This window comes from Nomia melanderi, unplaced genomic scaffold (genome assembly GCF_051020985.1).
Source record: "Nomia melanderi isolate GNS246 unplaced genomic scaffold, iyNomMela1 scaffold0084, whole genome shotgun sequence".
NCBI lineage: Eukaryota > Metazoa > Arthropoda > Insecta > Hymenoptera > Halictidae > Nomia > Nomia melanderi.
In genome coordinates, this window is record NW_027475199.1 from 120,001 (window position 1) to 127,500 (window position 7,500).

The window sequence follows — 7,500 nt, forward strand, 5'->3', positions numbered from 1 at the left end:
TCTACGGGTAAATGGCCCCATTCAAGATGGACTTGGACGCGGTTCGACGTCACGGGATAAATGGACCCTCCTGAACACTACATTTCCCTACGGCGGAACCGCGGGATTCAGTGCTGGGCTAATTCCTGTTCGCTCGCAGCTACTAAGGAAATCCTTGTTAGTTTCTTTTCCTCCGCTTAGTAATATGCTTAAATTCAGCGGGTAATCTCGCCTACTCTGAGGTCGTCGTGAACGTGAATTGTATGAAAATTCAATCGAATTTCATAAAAATCGCTCAAAGGCAAAAAAAACAAAGTCTAGAGGAGAGTGCGTTCGAACACAACATATTCATATTATAACGTATATAAATGATAAATATACCGCGACACGCGCGACTCCGTATCGTCGCGAAAAATCGTTCGCGAACGCGTCTTATGCGCCTCACCAGTGGTCTCTGCTGCGTCGCGTGTCTATATTCTCTTTTTACACTCTTCTCCTTCTTCTATCACATTTTACTCGATCGCGAAAAAGACTCTCGCTAGACGATCTCGCGCTCCGGTTAACTTTAACGCCCGTCCGAGAAGAATTTTCGGGGACTGGACGACCGAAGCGGATCTCGCGCGGTCTCGCGATCGACAGTGAAGAGAAGTGCAGAAGAGGAAAAGAAGACACGACAAACACACACCATGGGGCGACCGACGCGTTCGTTTCAACGCTTTCGCACAAAGTCGGCGGCGGTTATATATTTATATCATTATATTCCGGCGGACGGGACGCGACGTTCGAAAGCCTCGCCAAAGAGGAGCTCCTGCCTCTTCCTCTCTCTTTTCTACGAGAAAAGATAAACGTATTTTACGGGGATACGGAAACGTTACCACGTGGTGTCACACACGATCGTCCGTCTCTTCTCTATAGCAGAAACCGATAAAAATACACCTCCCGAAAGAGAGTATATGGTGATTCTTTTTATATATATATATTTCGAAATACAACTGAACGTGGCGGAAGCGCACGGTGGTGGTCCAGCGAGGACACGCGACGACGGGGAATAAGAACTATTCGACCCGTTACGAATACGCATGCTCGTCCCGCACGATTTTAACACACACCGTGTTTTTCTCCAGTCGTCAAAGCGTTCGTGCGTCGAATTCGAAAAATAAAAAAAAAAGAAAAACACCTTTTCTCTCTCTCGGGGTAAAAGAGTCGATGTGTATTGTGTATAAAGGTTCTGCGAGAAGTCTCGTTTTGACGTGTGTTCCGCCGATAACGACGATCCTCCGAAACGGGGATACAGAAACGTTACACCTCACAACACGATCTCCGTCTCTTCTCTATAGCAGAAACCGATAAAAATACACCTCCCGAAAGAGAGTATATGGTGATTCTTTTTATATATATATATTTCGAAATTCAACTGAACGTGGCGGAAGCGCACGGTGGTGGTCCAGCGAGGACACGCGACGACGGGGAATAAGAACTATTCGACCCGTTACGAATACGCATGCTCGTCCCGCACGATTTTAACACACACCGTGTTTTTCTCCAGTCGTCAAAGCGTTCGTGCGTCGAATTCGAAAAATAAAAAAAAGAAATACACCTTTTCTCTCTCTCTCGGGGTAAAAAGAGTCGATGTGTATTGTGTATAAAGGTTCTGCTGCGAGAAGTCTCGTTTTGCCGTGTGTTTCGGTAACGACGATCCTCCGAAACGTACATCTCATTCGTAAGAGAGGAAGAAAACAATCTCCCTGGGGCCAGTCGGTAATATACCGACATACGACGTGTCGTGCACATCCGTCTCACGCACGGTATACAAAATATGAATAAAACGTGTGTAGTCTCTCTCTCTCGACTTCTTAATATTTTCTTTCACCTCTGACGCATCATTTCAGGTGACGTCGGGAGCGCGGGAAAAAAAATTTTTCTAAACACACGAAACCGTTCATCTCACGAACAGCCGAAAAAGTTGTCGCTCAGATCCATATCGCAGTGGAGCGGTATCCGCGGGCGGTCGTAATTGAACGACGCACGACGCCGCGAACACTCACGCGAGTCCATACAAACGATTCCGATCGTTTTGCAACAACTAGAACGTACACTGTCCGTGAAATTCACAGAATTTTCGCGTGTCCGCGACAAACGCCGACGAGACACCCATCGTTCGCTCGTACGTAGCATCCTTCTCTTAACCCGACTCAGAGACGTTCTTTGCGCCCTTCGGTAAAAAAACGTTCGATCCGAAGAGGTGAACGACGGCGGGGATTTGACAGAGCTACGCAAGCAGTGTATGGTACGTAAACGACCCTCAGCCAGGCGTGGTCCAGGAATTGTATCCGTGGACCGCAATGTGCGTTCGAAATGTCGATGTTCATGTGTCCTGCAGTTCACACGTTGACGCGCAATTAGCTGCGTTCTTCATCGACCCACGAGCCAAGTGATCCACCGTTCAGGGTAATCGTATAAATTTTATATTTCACATATATAATTTTATTCTCACTTGTTCGACCTAATATCTCTCTTCTTTCAAAGAGAAGATAAAAGTTGATACCTGAATCTCCGACCAGCGCGCGAAGGAGATTCAGGCGTCGCCTTGGAGACGACACCGAAGCCTTTCGAGACGAAAAACGTTCAAGTAATATGTATATATTTCTCGACGTTCCGGGCGTATAGTGCATTCAAAAACCCGCGAAAGACGCAGAAGACTCGCACGCGTGGAAACGACGGGGATATATTTTGTATCCTACCCGATACTGAATCCATCGCGTGCAGTCGACCCTCGCGTTCTTCCGATCAGACGCATCTATTGTTGCGCGCATGTTTTCGCGTCGCATCGCGCGAAACGTTGCACGAATCGTACCGATCGATCGATTGAAAGCAAATAATGAAAAAAGACTTCACAGCTGGCTCTTTGCCGGTCATTCGTCCCATGTTATCTCTTGCCGCGAAATTGGCGCGCAAGAGTTGGGTGTCAGACGCGCGGCTTTAAAACGAGCTTCACGGCCGGTCCCTTCGTTACCGCTTTCGTTCTTTCTCTCGGAACGACCATGAACGAACACGACGAGCGACGCTACGGCATACACACGTCCACGGATTCGATTAAAAAAACAGACTTCACAGCTGGCTCTTTGCCGGTCATTCGTCCCATATTATCTCTTGCCGCGAAATTGGCGCGCAAGAGTTGGGTGTCAGACGCACGGCTTTAAAACGAGCTTCACGGCCGGTCCTCTCAATTCCGTGTACGGTACACGCAAGATGCGGGTTCCACTTCCAGACTACCCGGTCCCTTCTCTCTACGAGAATCGATAGTAGAAGAACGGCTCGAAAACGCGTCTCAGAGACTAGGGGAAAAGAAGCGGTATGCGAGCGAAACGAAAACGCATTATGGAAACGTCGCGAAACAATGTTCGACGGTTGCTCGGTTCCAATCGTGCGGCCGTTTCAATTTCTCGTGCGCTTCACCGTCCCTCCGTAACTCTGGCCGATCGCGTATACCGAAGAGCCGACACGCGCAAAAACCACAGGCATTGTATACTGTGTATATATATATATATATGTTACAGTCACAGCCTTCGCGCGTTTTACTCTCCGACGCGGGGTTTCCACGACGAAAGAGAGACAGTTTCGTGGCGGGTGACTCGGCCGAATCGCTACGACGGGTATTTCTATTATAGAACGAATCATCGCCACCCTTTACCAGTGCCCGACGAAGGAATCACAAGGTCATCTGGAGTTTACAATGCCAGCGACGGTAATTCCAACGAAGACCCGATAAGTCAACTCATCGTTCTATTTCTCCCCGTACAGAAAAGCGAATCGACGCTAATGCACCTCGCGCAAGCACGAACGTTCTCTTCGCGTGGATCGTCCCATCGTCCAAAGATGTAAAGACGCATTGGAGATCGTGGTCTCTGGCGGGCTCATTGCACGCCCCACTGCATATCTTTCCTCGAATCGAGAATGATTCGTCCACTAAGGCTGCGAAACTACGCGTCGAGGAAACTAGGGGAAAGAAGCGGGATGCGAGCGAAACGACAATACATTATGGAAACGTCGCGAAACAATGTTCGGCGGTTGCTCGTTTCCTCCTGCGGACGTTTCATTGCTCGGGCGCTTCACGTCCCTCCGTAACCTTCGCGTGCCCCGGAGAGCCGGCAACCGGTGAACCACAGGCGTATAAACTATAGTCTTCTATAGCAAGCCTTCGGCGGTTACTCTCCGACGCGGGGATTCCACGACGAGAGAGAATTTCGTGGCGGGTGACATCGGTCGAAACGCTACGACGGGTATTTCTATTATAGAACGAATCATCGCCACCCTTTACCAGTGCCCGACGAAGGAATCACAAGGTCATCTGGAGTTTACAATGCCAGCGACGGTAATTCCAACGAAGACCCGATAAGTCAGCTCATCGTTCTATTTCTCCCCGTACAGACAAGCGAATCAACGCTATCGCACCTCACGCATGCACGAACGTTCTCTTCGCGTGAATCGTCCCATCGTCGAAAGATATAGCCGCTTGGAGATCGTGGCCCATCAAGTTCTTCCGTAACTCCTGCGCGATCGCGTACCCCGGAGAGCAGGCAACCGGTGAACCACAGGCGTATAAACTATAGTCTTCTATAGCAAGCCTTCGCGTTTACTCTACGACGCGGGGATTCCACGACGAGAGAGATTTTCGTGGCGGGTGACACGGCCGAATCGCTACGACGGGTATTTCTATTATAGAACGAATCATCGCCACCCTTTACCAGTGCCCGACGAAGGAATCACAAGGTCATCTGGAGTTTACAATGCCAGCGACGGTAATTCCAACGAAGACCCGATAAGTCAACTCATCGTTCTATTTCTCCCCGTACAGAAAAGCGAATCGGCGCTATCGCACCTCACGCAAGCAGGAATGATCTCTTCGCGTGGATCGTCCCATCGTCGAAAGATGTAAGACGTACAGAAATCGTGGTCCATCACGATTATTCGTAACTCTCCGAGTCGCGTATCTGAGAGTAGGGCAAACGGAGAACCACAGGCATAAATAATACTATATATTTCTTATATAGTTAGCCTTCGCGTTTTACTCTCCGACATGGGGATTCCACGACGAGAGAGAGTTTCGTGGCGGGTGACTCGGCCGAATCGCTACGACGGGTATTTCTATTATAGAACGAATCATCGCCACCCTTTACCAGTGCCCGACGAAGGAATCACAAGGTCATCTGGAGTTTACAATGCCAGCGACGGTAATTCCAACGAAGACCCGATAAGTCAACTCATCGTTCTATTTCTCCCCGTACAGAAAAGCGAATCGACGCTATCGCACCTCGCGCGAGCACGTAACTACTCTTCGCGTGGATCGTCCCATCGTCGAAAGATGTAAGACGCACGGAAATCGTGGCCCATCAACGTTTTTTTGTAACTCTGCCGATCGCGTATCACAGAGCCGAGACGCACATACCACAGGCGTATAATACCGTTTTCTTTCGTATGGTAAGCCTTCGCGTTTACTCTTCGGCGCGGGGTTTCCACGTCGAGAGAGACTTTCGTGGCGGGTGACATCGGTCGAAACGCTACGACGGGTATTACTATTATAGAACGAATCATCGCCACCCTTTACCAGTGCCCGACGAAGGAATCACAAGGTCATCTGGAGTTTACAATGCCAGCGACGGTAATTCCAACGAAGACCCGATAAGTCAACTCAACGTTCTATTTCTCCCCGTACAGAAAAGCGAATCGACGCTGTTGCACCTCACGCAAGCACGAACGTTCTCTTCGCGTGGATCGTCCCATCGTCGAAAGATGTAAGACGCACGGAAATCGTGGCACATCACGTGTTTTCGGAACTCTGTCGACCGCGTATCTCAGAGACGACGCGCGCGAACCACTGGCATATACTATTATATATCGCGTTTTACCCTCCGACGCGGGGATTCCACGACGAGAGAGAGTTTCGTGAGCGGGTTGACTCGGAAGAAACGCTACGACGGGTATTTCTATTGTAGAACGCATCATCGCCACCCTTTACCAGTGCCCGACGAAGGAATCACAAGGTCATCTGGAGTTTACAATGCCAGCGACGGTAATTCCAACGAAGACCCGATAAGTCAACTCAACGTTCTATTTCTCCCCGTACAGAAAAGCGAATCGACGCAATCGCACCATACGCGTGCACGTAAACAACTCTTCGCGTGGATCGTCCCATCGTCGAGAGACGTAAGTTTTCATAGTATGAATTCGCGTTTTACTCTCCGACGCGGGGATTCCACGACGAGAGAGAGTTTCGTGAGCGGGTTGACTCGGAAGAAACGCTACGACGGGTATTTCTATTATAGAACGAATCATCGCCACCCTTTACCAGTGCCCGACGAAGGAATCACAAGGTCATCTGGAGTTTACAATGCCAGCGACGGTAATTCCAACGAAGACCCGATAAGTCAACTCAACGTTCTATTGCTCCCCGTACAGAAAAGCGAATCGACGCAATCGCACCATACGCGTGCACGTAACAACTCTTCGCGTGGATCGTCCCATCGTCGAGAGACGTAAGTTTCCATACTATGAATTCGCGTTTTACTCTCCGACGCGGGGATTCCACGACGAGAGAGAGTTTCGTGAGCGGGTTGACTCGGAAGAAACGCTACGACGGGTATTTCTATTATAGAACGAATCATCGCCACCCTTTACCAGTGCCCGACGAAGGAATCACAAGGTCATCTGGAGTTTACAATGCCAGCGACGGTAATTCCAACGAAGACCCGATAAGTCAACTCAACGTTCTATTACTCCCCGTACAGAAAAGCGAATCGACGCAATCGCACCATACGCGTGCACGTAACAACTCTTCGCGTGGATCGTCCCATCGTCGAGAGACGTAAGTTTCATAGTAAGCCTTCGGCGTTTTACTCTCCGACGCGGGGATTCCACGACGAGAGAGAGAGTTTCGTGAGCGGGTTGACTCGGAAGAAACGCTACGACGGGTATTTCTATTATAGAACGCATCATCGCCACCCTTTACCAGTGCCCGACGAAGGAATCACAAGGTCATCTGGAGTTTACAATGCCAGCGACGGTAATTCCAACGAAGACCCGATAAGTCAACTCAACGTTCTATTTCTCCCCGTACAGAAAAGCGAATCGACGCAATCGCACCATACGCGTGCACGTAAACAACTCTTCGCGTGGATCGTCCCATCGTCGAGAGACGTAAGTTTTCATAGTATGAATTCGCGTTTTACTCTCCGACGCGGGGATTCCACGACGAGAGAGAGTTTCGTGAGCGGGTTGACTCGGAAGAAACGCTACGACGGGTATTTCTATTATAGAACGCATCATCGCCACCCTTTACCAGTGCCCGACGAAGGAATCACAAGGTCATCTGGAGTTTACAATGCCAGCGACGGTAATTCCAACGAAGACCCGATAAGTCAACTCAACGTTCTATTACTCCCCGTACAGAAAAGCGAATCGACGCAATCGCACCATACGCGTGCACGTAACAACTCTTCGCGTGGATCGTCCCATCGTCGAGAG

General features: G+C 49.6%; 1 non-coding gene and 1 pseudogene across 1 annotated transcript; both read right to left on the bottom strand.

Annotated features, from left to right (window-relative positions):
* The window catches only part of LOC143175432 (large subunit ribosomal RNA), a 6,572-nt pseudogene extending 6,347 nt beyond the window's left edge, over positions 1 to 225 (bottom strand).
* Positions 226 to 2,275: 2,050 nt separating this feature from the next.
* Positions 2,276 to 2,430, bottom strand: LOC143175441 (5.8S ribosomal RNA). Its single transcript, XR_013000221.1, has one exon. It is a non-coding gene; the product is annotated as a 5.8S ribosomal RNA (ribosomal RNA).
* Between the last annotated feature and the right edge of the window lie 5,070 nt (positions 2,431 to 7,500).